Source organism: Prinia subflava, chromosome 15, assembly GCF_021018805.1.
Source record: "Prinia subflava isolate CZ2003 ecotype Zambia chromosome 15, Cam_Psub_1.2, whole genome shotgun sequence".
NCBI lineage: Eukaryota > Metazoa > Chordata > Aves > Passeriformes > Cisticolidae > Prinia > Prinia subflava.
The window spans coordinates 15,552,317-15,576,737 of NC_086261.1; the positions used below are offsets into that span (position 1 = coordinate 15,552,317).

Consider the following 24,421-nt stretch of genomic DNA (forward strand, 5'->3'; position numbering starts at 1 on the left):
GGCTGGGTGTTCATGAGGATGAGTCCCAAGAGCTGGACCCAGCGATGGCCCTCGTCGCGCCTGCAGAGCCCCTTTTAGTAAGCGTGTTTGTCCACTCATCCAGAAAATTCTTATCCCACTGGCTGTTTGCCTTACCCCTTCCCAGGGCTGCAGGGAGTGGAGCTGCCAAGGGCTCGGCACACCAGACCCTGTCCAGGAGAAAGCTGTGAACCCCTTTCCCAAAGCTGACACCCTGCCACACTTCTGCTTCAGATATCATCAGATGTTTTCATTTTCTCCTGCCAATATTATCCTCATCCTTATTCAAGCGGGAGCCGAGGCTAGCAGGTCTGTGCGTTTTAATCAAAACTGGAATTCTCTTCACACAGTCACTTATCTCTATTCGTCTTGCCGGAAAGAAGCAAGGTGTTTGGTGAGGTGTTTTAGAGCACCCCGGGCTGTGAGTGCATCCCTGCCCCGAGCAATCTACACCGGCACAGTGAGGGCAGGACCCGGGGGCAGGAGCAGGCAGAGGCGCTGGCAGCCGGCTCAGGTGTCTAGAGCTGGGATGGGGGTGGTGGATTTGGGCTCTGCAGCATCCCGCAGCCCTAACGCTCGCCGCTTTCCCGCTTGGTGTTTTTCATCAGTGAGCACCATCTGTACCGGAGCCGGCAATTGTTATGACCTTTAAGGCTCCATCCAGTGGCCGCTTCCTTCAAATGCTTTTTTGTCTTACTACGATCCCAGGCACGCTGCCAAACTCTAAACGCACAATGAAGGCAGGGAACATCTTTCCTCCGGTATCAGAAAGGAGAAACATCACCCAAAATGCCAGGATTGGGTCTAGAATTATTCCTGTTCTATTAATACTAGAGATGAGTGAGATAGATGATGTGGAAAGCACACCTGGTAGGAGGCTTGTAAAATAATTAATGCATAATGTTAATAATGATCTTCTTATTCCAGCTCTGCTTATTACCACAAGCTTTGCTTGAGTCCACCATGATGTGCTGCATAAAGTAGGTATCTCCTGAATCTGATTTCCTGTTTGGAGATGATCTCTAGCTGAGAAATTACCTGCTCTCAAAACTGATTAGAGTCCTCATCAGCAGATTCTTCACCCATCCTTTAGGAAGGCCCTAGAATATACAGGGAATTGAGAATAATTTCATGCAGGAGGTAAAATCTGGAGTTGGTGGCTCAGCTGTATGCCATTCCCAGTGAAAATCCAGACCAAGCAGTGATGGCAGCAGATTCCCAGCCCTAATCCAGGAGCTCTGAGCTGCTGTGCTCTGATCAGTGAAGATTTTGCTCCTGTGGCACCTCCCAAGCTGGTAGACACCACTGGCTGCCTCTGGTTCATTACCCCTTCCACCCCAAGCACTTTGGGGGCTGTCCCAGGTGCCAGGTGCCTGCCAGCCCCTGAGCAGAGGCAGACTGGTGTCAGCAGGCCCTGGTGCTCCCTGCCTTGGGAAACTGGGACCTCTGAAGTTGCCGCTGTGCACTGTGCACCCAGTCACCCTGGAAGGAGCCCGACATGGCAGGACCCTGCTGGCTCCCACCCCAGAGCCCTGCAGCTGCAGGCAGCTGGCTATCTGCTCCCTTCACATGGTGGTCCAGCTCCATTTGGAAAGGCAATGAGGTATTTTTCCTTCTCTGCTTCTCAGGGTTTAAAAGTGTCTCCTAATTTCCAGCCTACATTAGCCAGTTTAAGCCTATTTGTTCTTGTGCCAGAACAGTCTTTTAGCTTAAATGGTTCCTTTCTGTACCTGGTGTTTACTGGCTTGATATATTTATGGAGAGTAATCATATTCCTGTTCTGCCTTTCTTTGCTGGGCTAAACAAGCCAAGTGCTTTCAGCTTCATCTTACAAGACAGGCTCTCCCTTCTGCCCCGTGCTAATAGCCCTTCTCTGCACCACTCCCAGCATGAATCCATCTCACTGGGAGAAGGGCCATCATGGCTATGTGCACCTCCTGGTGCTTGGCACAACCACCTGTGCCCACCCTGCCTACACTGGTGCCACCCCAAGGAAGGCAACTGCAGCTCCAGACATGCATCTCTGCTGGCCTTCCGCCCACCAGACTGTCACCTGGATGAGGTGACACTGGCAGGAGACACTGCCTTCTGCCTCAGGCTGGCAGGTGTTCCTGCACACTGAGGAGAGCTGGTTTCTCCCCTCTGTGCCACTCTGCACTGGTGCACGGGTGGAGCTCTCCCGCAGGGGGTTATCAACTTCCATAGCCTTAAATGAAACTCACAGAGGACGAACAGACTCATCCCACTAAACGCAAGAGGGAGATGGTATCACCATGCTCTGATGGTCACTAATAACTTTACCTCTCCTGTGCTATTCTCAGCAGAGATAAACTTCCAGTGTCTGATGAGCCAGAACAGAAATATCCAATGGCTTTCTGTTCTTTTCTATTTTTGCTGCAAGCTGGTTAACCCTGAAATCCAATTACTGCTCATTATTCAGTGGAACTTGCTTCTTATCAAATGGACACACTGCAGGGCTGCTATGCTGACTCCTAGTGCTAATGGAGCCACAAATTACTCCTGCCACGCTCATGGACCCATAGGTGTGAGCCCGGGGGAACAGCTCCACCTGGGCTCACACCTATGCAGAGCTCCAGGACGCCGACTCCTGCATCCCCTCCTGGGGCAGGCAGCCTGTTGCTGCTGAGCACACCGGCTGTGGGATAATGCCACCACACACCCAAGGTTGGTGAGGCACGTCTTGCCAGGGTCACCCTGCCCAGCCACCCATGGGTGCCAAGGGCCAGTCCCGCTCCCCGGAACGGGCTGAGCCGGCAGCAAGCAGCCCTTAAACCCCGGGGGTCAGTGCACAGTGTGAAATGCCAGAGGCTGATCCAGGCGCGGCTCAGATTAGCCTGGGAGGCTCGGGGTGCGGGAGAGTCTGGCTCCCTGCATGAGCACGGGAAGCGGGCGTGCAGCCAAGCCCGAACGCCACCTAATTCGCATTCAGTGCTGAATTCAGCAGGTGGGGAAAGGGAAAAAAAAAGGCTTTGCAGTTTTCTTTGCTGATTAAAGTCATGGCACAGCAAGTTTCACCTACATTCGTTAGCAAGAGGGGAGGGAAGGGGGTGTTCCCAGCAGCAGCTGCTGTGATGCTCCCCATGCTCCCCCAGCACAGAAGAGGCCGCGGGTATAGATCAAACCTCCTGCCTGTGACCCCATGCTCCCCGGGCTGGATGCAGCCCCAGGGCCTTGCATCCATCCTCCTCTCTCTGGCGTGGCCTCAGGGACAGTTTCTCTGGTCAGCCTATCTTAAATAAGCTCCACAATAGTCTTTTTCTTTCAGATGTCAGTCAGTCCTTCTAAAAGACAGTTTAAGATAATTCCCCATGGACAGAGGTGATGGGAATGGCTGGGGATACTCCCACTGGGGCATCCTGCCTGCCACACTTTCTGGCACTCACTGCTACAGCATCTCTGGGTTGCTGGTGAGCCCTGCCAAGCCCTGCCTAGCCCTGCCTGCTGCTCCCTCCCTACTTCTCCCTGCCTGCAATATTCACCCTCAAGTTTCTCTTCGACAGGACCAGTGAGCGATCCAGAGGGGATCCAGAGCAGCCATGGGCACAGAGCCCATCACAGTGACACAAAGCCCCAGAGTAGTGTTCACTTGTTCGTTCTCACCGCGGAGCTGCTGCTGTCGCCTCTTCCCTGCTTTCCCTGGCTGCAGCAGCCTTTTATTCATTGCACTGGCCTCCTGTGCCCTTCAGAGAGGTGCTCATGTGAAGTGCCATCCACTCACACCTGAGGTTTCGTGGCTGCTGCCAGGAGGACGGGAGCAGCATGATGGATGCTTCAGCAGGATCATCCTCAGCCAAATTTCAGCTCCTCCACCCAGTCCTCTGCTACCACTTCCTGCTGCTTTGTCAGCTCCAATTGTCCTTATTACAGCTGATTAATTCCCTGTGCCATCCTCCCAGTTGGTTAAAGGAATTAGCACCCTGGGGATGACACCAGGGATACCCAGCAATGGTCTCCCCTCACTGCAGGGAATTTGTCCGCACCTGCTGGGCATCTACAAGAACAAAAGCCTTCAAGGTGGCACTCTGAGCTCCTGTGGGACACAGCGGCTCCTCTGGGCCCAGATCTGGTCCCCACTCTCCAGCCCTGGCTTAGCTTCCTGCTGCTCCAGCCGAAGGCAGAGCATCCCAGGGATCTGCCGGAGGGGGAAGGAGACAAAGAAACCAATGCAACCCAGTAAGTGAAAGATTAAACATAATGCCGAGTAAATTAATATACAAGAAGGGAAAGCAGGTTTTAAATTAACTCATTATACAGCCTGGTTTTCCAACCCATTTGTTTATCCCATAGGTCCTGCAGCTTCATATGGAAAATGGCTTCTGCTTGACTGCAATCAGAGCCCAAATGCAGCGTGATGTGGCTGCACGGCGGCCGCCCGAGGCTGGCAGCCGACACCTGAGCGTGCCCACAGAGATGTGCGGGGACGGGTAATTGCACATGCAAAACGTTCGGCTGTGACAGCAAACAGGACGATTGAGCAGGGAAATGGGAATCCATTTCCATGCACAATTACCTGGGGAGGGCTAAACCACGGCTCTGGGAGGCAACTGAGACAGGTACCCCCCTTCTCCCCCGCCCAGAGTGCTGGGTGTGCGGTGTGAGAGCCGCCTCCTCTCGGTGCCTGCCTGTTTCCCTGGGGAGCAGGGCATTTCCATCCTCCCAGGAACTGGGGAAAGCTGTGCCGAGCTGGATGAGCCTGGTGCTTATTACTGGGCTAGTCTGATTACAGAGCAGCCGGCTTATTGAACAAGCTGTTCTTTGGGGTGGATTTTCTGGGAGAAGGGCAGGGAAGGAAGTGAATAGTCTGAGCCCCTTTGTTTGGGAAGTGGCTGCGATCAGGCAAGGCTTTTCTACAGCGTCTCTCGTATTCAGGAATTGCTGTTCCCAGCTCTTACTGATGAGCTGGAGCTGGTTCTTAATAGAGGAGAATAAATAAAAGGGCAAGGGGAAAAAGAAAAAGCCCAGACCTCATTCTCTTCGCAGTGACTCCTCTTGAGCTGGCAAACAAAAGCCAAGCTGCATGGAAGGGTGCTCAGAGCTCTGGAGAGGTGGCTGGTGCTGGAGGCAGATGCAGGTTTCCTGGGGTCTCTGCATGCCGGGGACAAGGTCTGGTGCTGGCTCTGCCAAGAGGAGCAGCTTTGGCCAGGCCAGCAGCCAGCTGGCAGCCTGGCTTTGTCCCCTCTCCTGCCTGCTGGCTTTGCTGCACTACAATTCCCAGCAGCCTGCAGGAATTGTATGCCTTTGCCTTGGAAAGCAGCATCTGAGCAGGTCAGGATAATGCACCTGGGGGGCAGCAGGCTGGCTGATGGAGGTGGCTGCAGGCAGTGACACTGCACCAGCAGTTTTTAAAGGCAGGAGCAGGGCTTGGGGCATGGCTCCCTCCCAGCAGTGCTGCAGTGGCCAGGGCAGGACTGAGGGAGGGCAGGGTGACAGGATTGCCCCTTGCACACTTCCATCTCCTCCCAGGATGAAGGTGATGCTTTGTTTCACCCTCCAGCAAGCAGGATCTGCTGCTCTACTGCCTAGATAGGGAGAGGAGGTGGTCCCAGATGGCCCAGAAAAGGCTTCTCCTGGTTCAGTATGGGGGACATCAACATGGAGGCCACCTCTGTGTCCAGGCTGAAGCAAACACACCTCTCCAAGGACTCTGAGGGCTTCTGAGTCCTGGATTCACATGGGAAATCCTGGAAAGAGGCAGCTCCCAAGCCCCCTCTGCACGTGCCTCTAATTATCACACCTTCACCTCCAGGAGCACCAGCCCTACTTTCCCCCATTCATAATTCAGCCTGACACAGCCCAGCAAAAATCAATTCACTCTTATAAGAAAGTGCCAAGGCAAATTATTTCCCAAAGCCTTCGACAGGGCTGGCTTTCTTCTCTCCCAACAACTGTATCTTTGCTGTTGAGTCCTAAATTACAGATTAACCCTTTAAGCTCTTGCACGAAGCACAGCCACACAAGTGAATAATGAAGCCCTCAGCAAGAGCACCTTGTAACCTTGTTGGCCATCCATTAGAGTATGGGCCCATCTAGCTGTTAGTCCACCCATTTGTCCTTCCCTAATTCATCCCTCTAGACATGCTGCCAGCTGTACAACCCTTGCCTTATGACCTTGGCAGGGCAGCAAGTGAAGCAAGGACTGCCTCAGTTCCTAGTGAGGCTCTTCAGGCACTTGTGTCTCTGGAGATTCCTGTCTGGCCTTCCCCAAGGCACTTTGTGGCCATCAGAGGTGGTTTTTTTTTTCCTTTTCACAGTGTCCCAGTAAAGTCACCATAGGGAAAACCCAGCTTGGCATCCCTGCTGCCTTGAAAGCCACATCCCAGTGACAGGGTCCAGTCCTGAGGAGCCCTGCAGCACCCTGGGTGACATCCCTGGGAATATCCACCAGCTCCCGAGCAGACATGGCAGCAAAATACCAGAATGCTGAAAAGCCTTCAAATCTGCTCAATGAAAAGGCTTTCCCCAGCCTCGGACCACAAAGGTTAGAAATCAGAGGGAGCCCATGAAAGAGCAAATCTAATAAAGAGAGTTTTAATCAGAGCCAAGAGAAGGGGGTGAGAGAAGGGATCAAAGTTGTAAACTGGCTGAAAATCAGTCCCTTCGTTATCACAAACACATCATTGGAACTTAATAGTATTTGACATTTCATTAAGTTAAACCAGGAGTCTCAGGAATAGAGAGAGAAAAAGAAAGAACATTATTAATTTTAAAGACCTCCTCCTGTAAGGGCTCACATTAAAAAAGAAAAGAAAAATGTCAGGGGAAAATTGTTTCTTTATGTTTTTCTTTGCTTTCCTGCCCTGTCTTTCTTCCTATAGCTTGGAAGACGTTGATAGGCATGGAACACTCTGGCTGAGGCTTCCCACGTTTTTAGAGTCACCTGGCTGTACACCAGCAAGAGCCATGTGCTGTGAGTAATCATGGACAGGCTCACACAGCCTCAGGATGCTGCCCTACAGTGTCCGTCTGTCCTGCATCCACCACTGGGACTGAAATAGCCATCCCCAAATCCAACAGCATCCTCAGAGGCTGCGGTGAGGGGGAGATCTGCTCCCTGCTTCCCTGCACACGAGGAGCGGAAGGCAAAGCTGCCAAAAATAAAACGACTCAGGACACTGTCTCTATTGTAAGGGCAGATGGAAGGCGCTGGGGCTGCGCTTGAAAAGGCAGATCTAAAAGGATGGAATTAAAGGGACTTTGGAGAAAGAAAGGCTTTCTGCTAAAGCTGATGTGCTGCTCTGCAGATAAGGCTCCACAGGTGGAGTGGCAGGCACTCATTGGATCTAATTGGGAAAGGGAAAAACCCACCTCAGCTGTCCCCAGATGCCTTTGGCAGCAGGAAGGTAGCTTCCCTCGCTCCTCCAGCTCCCACTGCCAACTTTTTAAAAAGCACTTCTGCATCTTGCCCTGGTATTTCAAGAGAATTCAATAATCTTAGGCAATTATTTCAAAGGACTTTTGAAATTGTCCTATTTTTCCCCTTTCAGGTGGCTGCACATCACAATGCCCGAGAAGGCCCAGCTGCCTGCGGGGTGGCCAATTTAGCTCCATGGATTTTGACTGCTTTCTCAAGTCCCACTATTGATTTTCTGCTGGGTCCAGCTGAGAATTCAGCTTATTATAAAAATCACAACTGGGGCAGAGTTATGTTGCCGGTGCTGGGTCTAGATGAGGCTTCCACCTTCCCTGAGAGTGGGTCCTGCTGCCCTGCGGGTCCTGTGCTTGTAGGGCTGATGGGGTGATGTGGCCTGTTGATAAAGGACAGACATTTCCCTGGCTCCCCCAGGGATGCCAGGGTTTGCTCTGTGCTGGCAAATACCTGTTTCCTGTCTCATGCCTTGTTTAACAGCATTCACTCTCACCTGTTTCCTGCACAGACAGTTTTAAGTCCTCAATTTCTCTCTTTGGCCAAGGACTTCATTTGCTGCCAATGAAGCTGGTGGTTTCAAGAGCTGGGCCAGGTGACTTGCCTTAAGGCAGATGTTCAGTGCTGCTCAGCCAGCTGAAAATGGGGAAATAATAGGAAAAACAATGACTTCCATGCTGAGCTGCTTGTACTGGCTCCCAACCTCACCATCTCATGCCCAGAGGACACCCCTGAGCCACCATCTCACCCCAGCTGAGTTTACTCCTCATTGCTATTCAACATGCCCTGGAAGGGGTAAGGAGGCATCAGAGACGCTGAAGCCACCCCACAATGGCTTTGGCTTTTGTTCCCTGTTATTGCTGCCTCCTGGCAGAGCAGGAACACAGAGGGGATATTTATGAGCCCTACCAGCAGTGGGGTTGGCTCTGGGCTGTGTTTAAAGCATCTCTGTGTTTTCCCAGCTTTAACCACCTCCCAGATATTTACAGCATTTGACAGCTGGAGACAGAGTCAGGCTAAAGTGCTCATCTGCTTCCATGAATGACCTGCACCTCAGGGGGAAACTGTTAGGGGATACTGGAGTAGAGGGAAAGGGAGTTCCTGGATGGAAACATGGACATTTCTCTACCACAGCAGGTCCCCCTCCCCAAACTCCCCATGTGAGCATGGCCAGGAGGAGCTGGGGATGGACATATTATACCAGTGTGAGGGACTCCCTGGTCCCTTGCTTCATGCATAGGGGCTGGGCTGGTTGGGGTTTAGAAGGCCCCCTCTTGCCTTCCCTCTGCTTCCCATCCCAGCTATAGATCTGCTTCATTTTTCTCTCTCTCCCACACCCCCTTTATCTCCCGTTTATTTTTCTTCACCGCTTTTGCATCCTATTCATCTGCCTTTCTTTCCATCTCATCTCCCCCATCCTGAAAGGCTTGTCAGGAGAAGAAAGAGCAAGCCCAGCTTCTCCCAGCTCTATTTGCCAAATAAGGCCTAGAGTCAGGTTTTATTTAACAAAAGGAAAATGAACTGAATGCAAGTAGGCCAGAAGAAGCGCCTGTGGATACAAAGGATGACGGCAAAGGGAAGGATGAACGCGGCAGAGGCAGAGCATCCCCTTGGGGTTCTGGACACAAGCTCGTTGGCAAAGCCCAGGTCCGGTGCTGGGGCAGCCGCCGGCCACAGCCTCAGCTGCTGTGCTCGTTAGTGGTGCTAAAACAGCGCGACAAATACGGGAGTGTCACGGGAGGTTGGGGAGCCAGTCAGGTGGCTAATGAGCTGGGTTAGGGCGTCGTTATTTGAAGCCAAAGCAGTGTTTTCTTTCCCCCCATTGGCTATAATGCAATTAGAGAGGCAGCAGCTATTGGGAGCGGCAGCAGCAGACATCGGGGAGCGAGGAGAGGGAGAAAAGCTGTGGAAACCCCTCCTGCTCCACCCCATGGTGTGGGAAGATCAGCCTTAAGGAAAAGAAACTGCAAGTCGAGCCAGAGGATGGTCTGTCTCATCAGGCCCCCAAGGACATGGAGCATCAAATCCCCCAACCTGAGGACAAATTTAGCTCAGCCCCAACCTGCAGCACATCTGTCTAGACACTGTCCCTAAATCTCAGCTCTCCTGGAGCCTCTCTTCCCAGCCAGGGTTGTCTCTGGGTGCTGAGGATCCACCCGCCCTCAGTCAGCATTGCCTGATGACAAACCCTTCCCCATGCCCTGTGGGCTGCAAGGCATCTCCCACGCCCCTCCAGCCTTCCTCAGTGATGCTGGAAGAGGGCAGGGCCCTTACCGTGCCCCTATAGCACTCACAGGGCTCCTTCAAGGGATCATGGGGGGATACAAGGCCAGCTCCCCTCAGTCTGCACCCCATTCTTCAAGCCCGGGCTTTCAGGGTTCTTTCTGCACGCTGTTCACTCAAGCAGTCTCAAGGCAGCTGAATCAAAAGCAACTCGAAATACATTTTTGCAGCCTTTCTGGAAAAATAGCCTTTAAAGAGGGGCCTGGCCCCGTGCCCAGAGAAGTTAACTTCAATTGACTCGGCTGCATTTTGCTCCAGGCCCTCTCTGATTTTTCTGGAGCGCCTTGTAATATCAAAATGCTACTGCGAGGAAATTAAATCCACTGCACTTAGCGCCAGTGTAAGCTCTTTCCTCCATGCCACACTCTTACACAGGCACCAGAGTATCTTTAGCATCACCTACCTCAGCCTGCATCGCTGCAAACACACATCCCGCAGCATCTGCAGGGTCAGGTACACAGCTCTCCTCCCAGGAATTTGCTGGTTATTCACAGCCATGGCTCCTGGCTGCACATTACTCGCCAGCCTTGCTCCCGAGATGGCAGGGAAAGAGACCCACGGCAGTAGCAGAAGCACTACTGCATAGAGCTTGTTGTTGGGGTTTAGGATTTTTCCTGGTGTTTCTTTCTCTCATGGCATTTTGTCCTATTTGTTGCTAAGAGACAATAACGACCAGGACTTAACGGAGACAAAAGAAGTTGCCACGGGAAGAATGCGGCTGGCTACTCTCTTAGCTGGGGAGTTTCTGCTGGAGGGGCAGCGGTACCGGAGATTTCTCTCGGGTGCAGCCCCTCGCTCTCCCGCTCGCTCGGTGCCGCAGGGGGCGCCGGCCGCGGTCACTGTGGGGAGAGTTCGCCAGCGCTGCGAGGCTCCGGCTCCTGCTGCCTTCTCCTAGCGGGAGCGAAGCTGTGCTTGTTGCACTGGAGCCTTATCAACACCCCACCTCAGTAAACCAGGACCCTTTCCATCTGCTCGGGTGTCTCAGGGTGCCCTTTTCCCTCCAGGGGAGCCTCTCCGGGCCGTGTTCGGGAGCCGGCCCGGCCCAGCCCCGGCGTCTCTCCGCCACTGCTCCGGGGTTCTTGCGCCACTGAAGCCGCACACCCCCTGCATGCGGGGACACCCCAGGGCTCCTGGCACAACCGCCCGGTTCGTGTCGCCTCCTCCTATCCGGCTGAGCCGCCCCTGCCGCTGCTGCTGCGGCCCGGCCCGCCCTGCCCCGGCCGCCATCAGCGCCTGAGGGAGCGCGGCTGAGCGGGCGGCGCGGCGCCCCCTGGCGGCCGGGACGGGCACTGCAGCGCCGGGGCAGCGCCGGGAGGGGGCGGGAGCGGCAGAGAAACACCCGAGAGAAGGGCTCTGAGGGGAAATGGCACACAAAACACCCGAGAGAAGGGCTCTGAGGGGGAATGGCACACAAAGCACCCGAGAGAAGGGCCCTGAGGGGGAATGGCACACCAAACACCCGAGAGAAGGGCTCTGAGGGGGAATGGCACACCGAACACCCGAGAGAAGGGCTCTGAGGGGGAATGGCACACCGAACACCCGAGAGATGGGCTCTGAGGGGGAATGGCACACCGAACACCCGAGAGATGGGCTCTGAGGGGGAATGGCACACAAAGCACCCGAGAGAAGGGCTCTGAGGGGGAATGGCACACCAAACACCCGAGAGAAGGGCTCTGAGGGGGAATGGCACACCGAACACCCGAGAGAAGGGCTCTGAGGGGGAATGGCACAAACACATTCACCCCACAGAAGGGCTCTGGGCGCTGTGGGCTGGGAGCATTGCAGGAGTTATTTTTTCTGGCACCCCTACAGAACTGGCATCCCTTTTCCTGTAGTTTTGCCTGAAAGCCCCCTCATTTCAAAGTTATAATAATTTGGAGGGAAGGGGGTCATATTCTCCATTCCAAGGGAGGTTCCCGCCAGTCTTTCAAACCAAGACACTTGTACATTATATTTTTTATACTTACATGTGTACCTTCTCCCATCAATACACTGCAATGGACAAGGAGCCTGGATGGTTCCATTTAAGTTAATGGAAGCCTTTGTGCTTCCTTTAACTTAAACCCTAATTCACCCAAATAAGCAGGACCTGGATGCAGAGACTGCTGAATCCCCATGGCTTGTTCCCATTCCCATTCTTATTTGCTGTTCCTGGCCATTGCCAACTAACTGGCCCCTTTGGTTTGATTTTCTGGGGGAAAATACAAGCCTAGACGCCCCATAAGAAAACTGAGGTGTGATGCAGCTTTAGATAGTTAGGGCAGTGGGGCTGGGGGCCATGCCTGGTTGGGGGGGTTGTGGGACCCTCTTGGGGAGTGGATACTGACCCACTGGAGGTGCAGCCCCCAAAGCCTCACATCAGGGAAGGGGCTGCGTGACCAACGGCCTCTGCTCCCAGGGGAGCCTTGTGTTACCTTTTCCACAGCTGGAGAAGCTGCCTGGCCAACTCTCTGCCTTGCCAGAAATGTAGCGCTTCTTAAAACAAACGCTTTTGGCCTTAAATCCCCTTTTACTCCTCCTCGTGACCAGCTTTGCTCTGGGAGCTGGGTGTGCTCAGCAGCAAACCCACGTACAAGGAAAGCACATCAGCTCCTGGTGGGAAAGTGAATTATTGAAGCCAAGGGAAGCTGTGACGAAGCAATCAGGGTGGACTGCTGTATGCTCCCAGTGAATTATTCAAAGCCTGTTTTTAAAGCAATTCCTGAAATAAAGATGATAGAGAAAAGGGGGTGAAGAAAAAAAAACCACTGTAAAGGGTCACTGTGCTGCCTCCCTAGTGTGGGGACCAGATCATCCCCTCCACAGGCTGCTGCTGCCTGGTAGAGATGGGCATACACACAGAAATACACCCTGGATGTATCTTTTAATGCTCCTTTATCCTAAAGTCAGACAATTTCATCTGGATAGGCTGGTTTAACCCCACTGACGGGAGAGCCAGGCAAAGAAAAAGTCCCTGCTTCAGCGGACATCCTGTGAATTTATTTGATTTCGACAGACCTGAAAGCAGCAGAGCTAGAAGAGACGTGCGGTGCAGGGAATGGGGAAAACCAGGCTGAACTGCCTGGAAGGCTCCTAAAGAAAGCCAAACCACAAAGGGAAACAAGAAGGAAAGAGAAAATACTTTATTTCATCTGTTTGAAGTGAGGAAGATACAGGAATGAACAAACACTGAACTGTTTTGCTTCTGCTCACAAATGAACACACCGCTGAGCCTAATGTCTAATGGGATTTTAGATTAAAAGTTTTAACAAAAAATAACAACCACCTCCACAAATAGAGTTTTATAAGGTCAAATAACAGATGCAGGGGAGTGAAAACCACTGCCAGTGTTTTACCTCTTTTTGCAGGGATCCTTCTCCCAACCTGAGCCCATCTTTAGGTGTCCTCCTCTAATTCCTGCGTTTGTTCTCGGTTGTTGTGCTTCCTGCTGAGGATGGCTGGGGAATAATCCTCTAGCATCCTATTTTGGCTGCCTTTTCTAGGCAGGGCTTTGCAAGTAGTTTGGCTCCCATGAGCCAAGGCCACCTTTGGGGAGCAGCAGGGCTGGGGACAGGGACCAGGCCTGGGTAGCAATAGGATGCTCCACTGGGAAAGGCACTTTCCCACAGGGTTTCCCATCACTTTTGGGGTTTCTCCAGCAATGCAAGGCTGCAGTCTGCCTTGGCTTCAGTCAGGGCATCGCTCAACACCCAGGAAGGTTCTGATAAGCACTGCCACCCCCTTTGATAATAGGAAAATGTCCATTTCACAGGCAGCCTGGCCCTTTACCCATGTTTCTGCTGGGCATCAGATTCATGCATCCCGTGACTCATTTTTGGAGGTATCAGGTACTTTCAGCAGCAACTGACTTCAAGGACATTGGGGGTTTGCAGCACTCTTGAAAAATTAGGCAACTTCTGCACGCCTAAATAGATGCTTAATGACAGACACTTGTGGGTGAGTTGTTGGCAGCAGCCCAGGGCCGCGGTGAATCAGACACTGCCGGGATGGGTGGTGGCTTCGTCCCTTGGAGCAAATCCCTGCTGCACCCTGCCCGGGATGGCGAGTCCTGACACCCGGCCCATCCCGCAGCCGGGGTGGGCTCTCCCACACAGCATCCCGCACTCCCGAGAGGGCAGGACAGGCGGCAGCACGCAGCACCCTCCTGCAGAGGGATGCTCGGGTGGTGCCGCGGAGGATCCGCTCCCCGGCGCGGGGTGCGTGTGTGGGCCGCCCCGCGGGGGCCGTGCCGGAGAGCGGATCCTCTCCAGCAGCCGGTCCGGACCACCGGGGGATTGCGAAGCGTCGGTGGCCTCTCCAGCGCTCTCAGTCCCCCCTTCTCCCCCGCTGATTGCAATCAACACCTCATTCATACGCCTCTGTTTACCAATTTTTCAGGAGGTATCATGCTAATGAAGGGAGCCAGGCAATCAAGCAGCCTCCCAGAAGTGGGGAAAATAAGAGGGAAGGATAAAGGGCTGCTGCCGGGAAAAAGAGGGGAGTGGGCCAGGCAAGGCTGGGAGAAGGGAGCGGAGAACCAAATGGGGGCTCCTGGGGTTCACTCTGCCCCAAAACCAGCCCTGCATCCCTTCCTGGTGCAGCTGTGAGGGGAGAGATGCTGTTACATCTGCAACATCTGCAGCATCCTTGGCAGAGGTGCTGAGGTAGCTGGGTACCACACTGAGGAAGAGGAGGATGCTGGCCACAGAACTGCAAGGAAGCTTCACAGCTTCTGAGAACGTTCAGCTCAACCTCTGGAGAGCACAGGGCTGAGCCCGGGCTCACGGGCTGTGCCCTGCAGTTGTATTTGCCCCAGGAATTATAAAAGTGCTGTAGAAGGAAGGGGTCCATGCAGGTAACAGAGTTCCCACTGAGTGCCAGGTCCTTCAGGACACCCTCTTGGCTGCCTGGAGGTGGCATCACCCATGCCAGTGGTGGGTTTACCACTTCTACTTACCTGGTACAATGGAGAGATAGGTAGCACCGTTTGCTCCCTTCTCACTAAGATGCAGAATAAGGGGTATGGTCCTCTGCCCAAAATCCTGCTCTGGCAGTGAGCCTGAGGCCCCCTTGGCCAAGGAGGTCCCCAGGCTGCATCGCCATCTACACAGAGGCTGGAGACCAGCAGACCCTTGCAGGCAGAGCTGGCAGCAGCAGGGTAGTTGGGCTGGATGGAGAGGCCAGAGGAGTCACATGCAGGGCTGTGTCCCCTCCATGTCCCCATGACTTCAGCTGTCTGATTCATGCAGACCAGGAGTGACAGCCTTGTGTCTTGGTTTGGGAAGACAGGTGTCTGTCAGGGAAAACTGAAGTTTCCCTTGGAATTTAGAATGTAAACCCCCCTCCCTCCAAATTATTACAATTTTGCAATTAGGAGCTTTCAGGCAAAAAAATATGGGAATAGGAATAAAAGTTTTTAAAAGGAGTATTAAAAATACAAATGCAGTAATAATAATAATAATAAAAAAAAAAGTAAGCAAACAAACAAAAGTCCTAGAAAACCCTGATGGAGTCAGGAACACGACCTGAGACCCTGTGGGTCAGGATGTTGGGAGCAGTCCAAATAAGTCCTCTTGGAGTGACAGATGTGGTTCTGTTGGACTAGAGATGATCCTGCAGACAGGTTCAGTGGTGGTGAGATGGGTCTGCTCTTCCTCTGGGAATCCAGTGGAAAAAGAGGAATGTCTGGGGTCCCTGTGTCCCCATTTTATCTGGGTAGGAATGGTTGGCTCCTCCCCCCTGGGTGGAGCATCTCACAGTGGGATGATGTAATGTGTCGTGTCATTGGTGAGCCTCAATGTCCCATTAACAGAAGATATCCCCCGAGGGTGGACAAAGTTGATGAAAGAGATAAGAAACACTGCCCCACCTGGTTTAACAGCTGGTCTGTTATCAGAAGGCATCCAGCCTCCTCCCCCCGGAGTTACAAGAGATAAAGAAAAAAGAAACCGTCCCCCAACTGCTTTCTACAGATGAAATAGAATACAATTTTTTTTTCTTTTTTTTCTTTTTTTTTTTTTTTACATAACTCAAGACACCTTGCCAGACACAGCAGCTCCGAGGTGGCAGCACCTGGAGCCCCTTCCCAGTGCCCAGTGTGCTCACCCATCAGCCAGCAGGGAGGAGGCACAGGCAGGGCAAGACGGCCCACCCCAGAACCAGGGTGCCCCTGTCCCACAGGGTTCGGTGTTGAGAGGAGCTGGGAGGTGTTGTGATTATCCTTAGGGTGTCTCTCCCTTAACAACACAGCAGCCATAAAGGATTGTCCAGCAGGGTTTGCAGACCCCAAACTGCCCATGACATGCTTTTTACAGCCTGTTCCTGTCCCTTCTTCAAGGCTGTGCTTGGCTGACTGCCCTGGGGCGGGGTCCAACCCCGGCCTCTCCGCAGATGGGGACAGGCTCTCCGTCACCTCCTGCTGCTCACTGGAGCGAAGCTGCCGCGGGACAGCTGCCCATTCCCTGCCTGCTGGCTTCTTCCTGCCAGGACTACAGGCTCAGGGAAGATTTCTGAGGCAAGGTCCCATTTTTCAGAGCAGAACGCTCCTTGGGGCAGGATTTCCAGCACTAGTGGCCTGGGATCCCACGTGGGGTAGAGGGACCTGAGGGCGGTGTTGAGGCCACGCAGCTGAGGACATCTCCTTGCCAGGAAGCCAAGCAGAAAGGACGGCTTACAGGTGGCAGTCGGGCAACAAATTACAGAGTGGAAGACAGACGTGATTCCAGCCAGATGGAGAAACAGCAACAAACAATCTGTCTCCGGCAGAGGAGCCCCGACAGCCCCAGCCACCACAGAGAGGGGAGCACCCTTGAGGAGAGGTGAGCACGGGCTTTGCCTGGCACCCAGCTGGGTTTGGAGCCCAGCAGGACTTTGACACCTCCCCAACCTACCTAATCCCGGGGCACCAGCCCTTTTCCCGCAGGAGCTGGGGTTTGAGGCATCGAGAGCTGCCTGCACTCCCCCCTTGCCTGCTCAGCCCCAGGCACAGCTGATTGATGAATGGGCTCTCGACATGATTGATCTCATTGACAGTGTGAAACATGGTGATTACCTGGTGCTGGCAGATTTTCCTAAGTGTAGCTCACGCAGGCACAGGACGTTTGTGCCATTATCATTATTAACTCCATTGTTAACGACTAATCTATGCAAAGATTTGGCCTGGCCTGTTTGAAACACAGGAGGTGGCTGCTGTGTTCATGCTGGAAATGGACCCATGCAAGAGGAAAGGGGATTTTTATCCATTTTATATATATATATATAATTTTTTTTCAGAGTCTGTTTATGGAGGTGAGCATCCCCCAGGCATTCCTGCTTGCTCCCTTGTCCCTTCAGCCCTGGGTGCTCAACATTTCTGGGTGGTGATGACAAAGGTATTCCAGGAGCTCTGCCCCATCCACTCCCATTAAAATCCACCACAGGTCTCAGCTTTCCCTGAAAGAAAAAAAGTCCAAACCTCTTTTTAAAGTGTTTTCTCCCCAAATATCTGCCATCTGCCAAACCTAAATTTCAGCCCAGGAACCTAACCACAATAAATGAGCCTTTTGCTTGCAGACCCCCCTGGAGCACAGTCGGCATTTCCTCCTTTGAAAGCAGCAGTCAGCTGAGACCTAATCAACGTCTTTCCAAAGAGGGGAAAAAATATAAATAAACCCTGCACCAAGGCGTTGTAGCTGATGCTCAAGTCAGGGGATCATTTAGGGGATGATTTACTGAATGGCAAACAGGTAAAAGGGAGATTGGGTGAAGGGGAGACAGGCGTGACAAAACAGGAGGGATTTAGCAACAAGGTAAAAATAGCCTAAAAATATGGCAAATGAGGAAATAGCGACAGTTGCCATCCCCACAAGGATGAGTTAAAATCCTGGCTGGCGTAACCCAGCGGAGAGCCCGGGAAGCCATTGGAGCTGCAGTAATTTACAATAACTGCTGGTTTGGCTCAATTTAAATAGCTCCGCTTTATGAATACCAGGAATGCGTGTGCAAAAGGGGAGAGGAGAGTTGGGAAGGTTTTATTTACACTGCAGCTTAGAAGCTGCTTAAACTGATTTGGAAGCAGGTGAATAATTAATTGCATCTTTAAGGAATCGAGCTGTTAATAATACTCCCCACAGTGGCAGTTTATAAATGTTCCTGTCAGGGTGGAACATGGAGCATCGCAGAGGGAAGGTGGTGGGGGGAGGAAAAGCCTCGAGGAAAGTGTTCCCCCCACTCCCCTGCCTGCAAAATGAATTAAAGTTGCCATTTTTTCTGCCATCCAGCTGTTTCTGACACCTGGATGTCAAATCAATATTATAATGACAGCACCACAGCCAAAAAAATTTTAAAATAAGGATTTTTTTTAAAAAGTCCTATTACTACATGGAAAATATTTGTATTGCGTCCCACTCTCCAGGGTACAGCCTGTTAATTGGGCACAAAGGGTAGGATCTGCCTGGAGCCTGCAGAGCCCATTAGGGAAGCAGCTGGTAATGTTATGATGGAATTGGGTAAACGGGTTCTGTGAGGGGAAGAGGGTCCTGAGCAGCGCAGGGGTTGGTCCCTCCTGCTTCTGGACAGCCCAGGACCTCCTGTTGCACCCCTCCTTGCCTTCTGTCCTTCCATCCATCCCTCCCTCTCTTCCCTCCCTCCCTCCAGCCCTATCCCCAGGAGATGCTCACAGGAGGGGGATGGATGAGCTATCAGGTGCCTTCACACCACTTTCCCCAGCTGATCTCCCCCAGCCAAGAGAATCCAAAGCTGGAGCAGCCAGCACAGCCAGGACTACAGGGATTAAACCAGCAGAAACCTCCAGAGCCAGGAGTTTTGGGAAGAATCTAAATGCTTACACTTCAGCACAGGAATAAACCTGCAATAAGGAGTTGGGAAGGAAAAGCTGGGAGAAAAGCTGGTTCCTTCAGGGAATCTTTGGCTAGGAGAAGGATTTGGCCGTGGAAAATGGAGCAAGTGGCCACAGCAGGGCAGGGGCTGGATGGGGACATCACCAAGGATCCCCAGCCCTGGGGTGGCAGCAGCACCTCCATTCCCACCCAGGATGGGGCCAAGGATATCCAAGGTTTTTCTGATGCTCTCTTTTGGTGTTTTTCTGCCTCTTTATTCCAGCTAGGGACAAACCCATTGCTCACCTCTCCAATCATTCAAGCCACGTCCCAGGACCTGTGTGCAGGGTAGGGGATGGCAAGGGAGCTCCACACTGATGCTCCCATCCCACCTCCGAGGTGGAAAATCAGCACCTGCAGAGCCCTGCCTCATTTTCCATGATTAATCAGTTTGCTTGAGAGCAGCAGGACTCCCACCCTCATCCATCCCCCCTGACAGCCACGTGTGAAGGCTGACGTTAATCAGATAAATTCCTTTGCAGTAGCACCAACAATTTTTCTAAAGCACAGTCTCCCTGGAGCTACTAATAATTACTCCAGATCCAGACATTAAAGCACCACCAAAAAAAATGTTTTTAATTAAAAAATTAATTTTTCTGACAGACCCACTGATGCTAAACTTGGAACAGCACAGCATCCATCAGGAGGGAAAGGAGAGGGATGGCAATGACCTGCTCACAAACCTCTGATGGGGAAGGGGAAGGGAGAAGAGTTGCATCCCTCAGGGCTTTGGAGAAGCTATCCCATCTCAAATGCCCTGAAATGTCCCTGCTCTGTACAACACACCTCAAATGGGGCAGAGTTAAGGTGGTGCACAGCTCGGTGATTGCAATCCCAGTTGCATCTTTCCCAAAAAACACCTCTGCACTGCTGGCAGGAGGGGCCAGGAAAGAACTGTGTCTCCCTAAGCCTCTGGGAATGACATCCCACTGTCAGGACACCCTCAGCCTCCCCAGGTACAGGAAGAACCCTATAGGATCATCTCCTTCCCTGAAGGCACCTGAACACTCCAGCCAGGCTGGATTCATTATCCCTGGGCTGGGAGGGGAAAGGAGGGCTGAGAATGGAAATAAAATGTGTCATCAGTGGAAAAAACATCCATTACCTCAAAGGGGTTTTGATGGGGAAAAGAGGGGGAGAAAAAGGGTCAGATTCTTTCAGGCCAAAGAAATAGTAAGAAATAATAATTAATTACTGAGGGTAGCCAAAGTAATACAGTGTCCAGTGCTAAAAAAACCCTGGTATGATGCTCTGGCAGGATCCATCCCAATCCCTGGGGTGACAGCCCCAACCTTTCCTGACTAACCATGCCAATGCTTGAGCTCTCCTTCCCTCTGGCTGCCTCTCACACAGGGGGCTCAGGCTCGGAGTGTAATGAACCTCTTCCCTCACCCTTCCAGCACCGAGGTTTGCAGGAGAGGGCAATGAACGTCCCTGTCTCGCAGGGTCTGGGGATGTTTTACACGAGGCTGACGGAGGAACGCGGCCGGCAGCACGCCGCTGACAAAAGATGCTTTATTGCAGGAGGATGAAAGGCAGGATGGATCCAGGCAGGGGCTGGATTAATTGGACATGGGAAAATACCTAAATATATACATGGAGGGAGAAGCAGCGAGGTGCTCCTGCAGGACTGAGTTCAGGAAAAGCCAAATTGATGTGCTTTGATAAAGATGTTAAAAGCTGATTCCTCAGCTGCAAGTGGTGCTGCCAGCCTTCTGCCAAAGAGGTAAGGGCAAAAAAAGTCCCCAAAACTGCTTAAAATATCCCCTGTACCTTCCCAAAGGGTGCCAAGGCATCATGGCAGGGGAAGAATGTTCACCTCCAGTGATGAGCCTGGGGCTCAGGCAGGACCTTCCCTCCTCCTGGCCTAAGAACCCACTAATGAATTTAATGAAAGCAGTCCAGAAGGTCTGGGAAACACAAAAGGTTGAATGAATTTGAGTTGCTTAACCCAGCGAAGAGAGTGTCAAGGGCAAAACTGAGTCTGCAAATACAGGTGGTGATGGCTGCAAAGTGGGAGGGAGAAACCTGTTCCCTGCATCCAATGAGAGAAGGAGAGGAAGGGACAGGTTAGATGTTAGCAATGCTCTTTCCAGCAGCACTGGGTCTCATCAAAGGGTAGTTTTTATTGATGAAAGCTGCAATTTTTGCAGTTCCCAGGGCAGGTGGATTGCTGGTATGTTGTGGGTAATTACACCAGTACATCTTCCCACGGCATCCCACACCCAAACGCAGCAGCTTGGCCTCTGTCAGAGCAGGGACTGGAAGAGCAATATGACTTGATTTTCCATCAGCTCACCAAACAGGTGAGAAAATAACATGCAGAGCCATTGCCCTTCACGTACAGCGGGCAGAGATTAGCAGGGATTTATCTCAGCACTCCCCCTGATAAGCAGCTCCCTCCCTGAGCTGGAGAGATGCTGGGTGTAGAGGGAAAGGGAGGAAGGCAAACCCTGTGGGACCTTGAGAACCACAATTCACTGCTTTTCACCTCTCGCTGAGGATAATTCAGTGGCTAGAGCTCTTCTGGAGATCTCAAACTCATCTCTGCCTTCCTATGCCTCACTTCTGCTTTATTATGGTGCATTTCCCTCTTCTTCCCTCGAAAAAAGAAAAAAAACCCACCCCAACCCTTCATCTTTTCTGTGATGAGGCACGAATGTTTCTGCTCACCTGAAAGCCTTCAAAATCAATATATAACTTACCTGTAATAATCTCACATTTCAGAAAATTGCTTCAAATCACATCTATTTGGGGGAGACAGTAATTTAGGCTGCCTTCCCCCAGGAATTTCTCCTCTGTAGGTGCACGGCTCAGTCCTGGGAGCAGCAGGTTGATGGAACAGGTACATAAATACCCTTAGAGAGAAGCCTGGCTCTGTGTCTCACCCACCTCACAGCTGGCCATGCCTCTCCTGCCTGCAGCCCCAGCTGATTTCCAGGCCTCCATCGCTTCTTAACACATTTTTTTCCCCCTGGATTCTTGAAATTAAACACTGCTAATTTATTTTGCAGAAAACTCCACAACCTGCTGGTACGTCTTAGCCAGCTGTGACCTCATCCCCCAGTGATTGGATTTTGGAGTAAATTAATAGAACCAGTTCATTAATTAATTGCAACTAACTTGTGCGGTGAACTGGACCCATCTCTCATGTTCCCAGACTGCCCAGGAACCGCTCCAGATTCCAGCTCAGGAAGCACTCACTATGTTTTAATTTCAGCTGAGTGGTTTGGATGATCACTTCCCGACCTTCCAACTGTTAGCAAACAGCAAACCTTAAATTACCTCCGCTCAGATCCTGCACCCAACACCCCAAAATAAAGGGGGAACCCAAAAACACCAGCCCCAGGCTTCGACAGCCACGGATAATACTGAACATCTACATCCTATTGTAGACAGGAGCTGGCAGCAAGTGAATGCTCCAGCGAAATCTCTAAACACTGCACATATATTTTGGGTTTATTTGCTGGGCTTACCACTGAATCTTATTTGCTGGCGTGGTTTGGGGCTTTTTTGTTGGTTTTTTTTTTCTTTCCTTCTTTCTCCCTGTGAGAACTTAATAAATCTTTGAAATCATCAAAAAGAAATGCAGCTTCAACACTTAGAGAGCACGGTTAAGTTACTTCCTGGCAATATAAACTAAGGCTGTAAAGTCAAACATTTCCATGCCATAACACAAGGCAAAAATTAGGGTTTGGGAACAGAAGGAGCAGGAACGGCCCAGCCTCAGCTCTGCCTTCACCCAGGGCTGGACAAACCTGGAAGGCTCATGGCTGGCTGGAGGGGGTGACAGGAATGTCACTGTCCCCACTGGGTTTTGCCGTCGTTCCCTTCGTGCCACATGCAGAATTCCAGCTGCTCTCATTTCGGTGGCTGCCTTAGCAGGACCCCACTCGAGGCAGGGCTGGCCTGAGGAATGTCACCTGCTCCGAGGCTCAGGCAGCAGCAAGGGGCCAGCAGAGACACACTGAACAACCCGGGGGTGCCACCTCCTCCCTCTTTTCATCTCTTAGTCATGTTTTATTCGCAGAGATGGGAGAAGCCCTCTGAAGCCCCGGGGAGGAGCCTGGTGGCACTCCCAGCAGGGAGGAACAGGGGTGGAAACAGGCAGGACCAGGGTGGGATGGAGCCAGGACACAGTCAGGACCACGGCAGGATGGAGACGAGCAGGACCAGGGATGGATGCAGGCAGCATTTCCATGGCAACACCACAAAAAAGCAGCACGGCCACAGCTCCAGGAGGAGAAGAGGGTCGGGAGGAACTTAGTTACCACGGAGGGCACAAGGACAAGAGTGCTGCGGCACCAGGCAGGAGTTAATGTTCCCACCCCAGGGTTTGTCACCCCCCAGCGGCCTGGGGTGCTGTGGGTACCCCAGATGCAGGTCCTGCTGGTGGGGTCCCCCACCCTTTCCTGGTGCCAGGGAGCCGTGGGTGATTGTGATGCAGAGCTGAGGCTGCGCCGTGCCCTTGATTTACTCTCTCCAGCCTCCTGCTTTCTAAATCTCTCTTTATTAGTATCACCACACAGCAGAGTGCAATTAGCAGTATATTAGCAATAAAAAAGCAGCCAGAGCCAGAAGTACCGCAGGTTATGGCTTTAAATCCTGCACCCGACAGGGTGGCTGTGGACTCGCACCCTTCCCGTGACCCCAGCCCAGGCTGCGGTGCCACCCATGCCCACCGACCAGGGGACCCCAGCACCCCTCACAGCCCTCATCCCCCCACTCCAGAGCTTTTCTAGGTGCTGCAGCAGAGCTGACACTAGTGCTGGCCACATTTAACCGTTTATATTGATTACCCTGTCAGCTCATTTGAATAATTAAAACCAGATGGAGTCCTTTTAAGCATTTAAAGGAGCAGCACCAGGAGCGTCCCCGGAGCTGTGTGGTTTGGCAGATGGGTGCAGGGGGAGCTGGGCAGGTTTTGCTGTCAAATCTTCCTCTTGGTGACATTTGCCACCCTTTGTGGAACCTCCCATACCCCCGCTGTGGGGGATGGGGTGATGGGATCAGCACAGTTCCCACCCCCAGGCAGATTGGTGGGAATAATTGCTCTTGTACACTGCTACCGTTCCTTATATAAACAGCATTAAAGCTGCCAGCCAGCCACAAGCCTGATTAACAGCAGCAAATAAATGAACCCAGTTCCAACAGCCCAATGTTCCAGTGAGTGTAGGGAAGGGGAGGGCAGCATCTAGCCCCACCTTGGCATCGTGACCCCCAGCTCCTGTTCCAAACTTCACCCACCTGCAGAGCTCCTACACCAGGCCTCTCACCAGGGACCTCTGGCTTCTTAAAATGGATGGATGATACCAGCTCAACTCTGGTTACTTGTTATTCCATCGTCTTTTCAAAGGGAGTAAAATATTCCTGGCGTGGTGCTGGTTATGCACTCCTGCCACCACGCAGGGATGAGTTATCTGTACAGAAAGAAGCATAGATTAATACGTCAAATGAAAATGAACTATCGGCAGAAGAAGATGAAAATGCAGTGGCCAGTGACAGGGAGAAAAAGAAGAGGAAAAAGAAAGCGAGGCTTCTTGGGAGGACAGGAACATTAAAAACTGAGGAATTGATCAGCGTTGGTGAGGTTGGATGGAGTTCAAACACTCGGCACAGGGCAGGGACCTTTTTCTGCTGCCCAGAGCAGAGCTCCACAGCCTCAACGTGACTGGGCTTTGTCCTTGAGACCTGGTCCCACCATCCCCACCTCTGCCCCAAGGTGAAGGGGATTTCCCAGGGGCAGGTGAGCAGCTGGGGCAAATCTGGGGTGCTCGGAGCAGCTCTCCTCTTGCAGCACACCCCCTGACCCTAGATCTGCTCGAAACCTTATGCTCCAGGCTGCTTTGAGGCTTCTGGACCAGCTGCAGAAGGTGACCCT

General features: G+C 52.3%; 1 long non-coding RNA gene across 1 annotated transcript; it reads right to left on the reverse strand.

Moving 5' to 3' along the window:
• Window positions 1-338: 338 nt before the first annotated feature.
• Window positions 339-10,917, reverse strand: LOC134558365 (uncharacterized). Its single transcript, XR_010082343.1, has 4 exons — window positions 10,089-10,917; window positions 7,899-8,038; window positions 5,004-7,813; window positions 339-4,171 (listed from the first exon to the last, which is right to left on the reverse strand). It is a non-coding gene; the product is annotated as an uncharacterized LOC134558365 (long non-coding RNA).
• Between the last annotated feature and the right edge of the window lie 13,504 nt (window positions 10,918-24,421).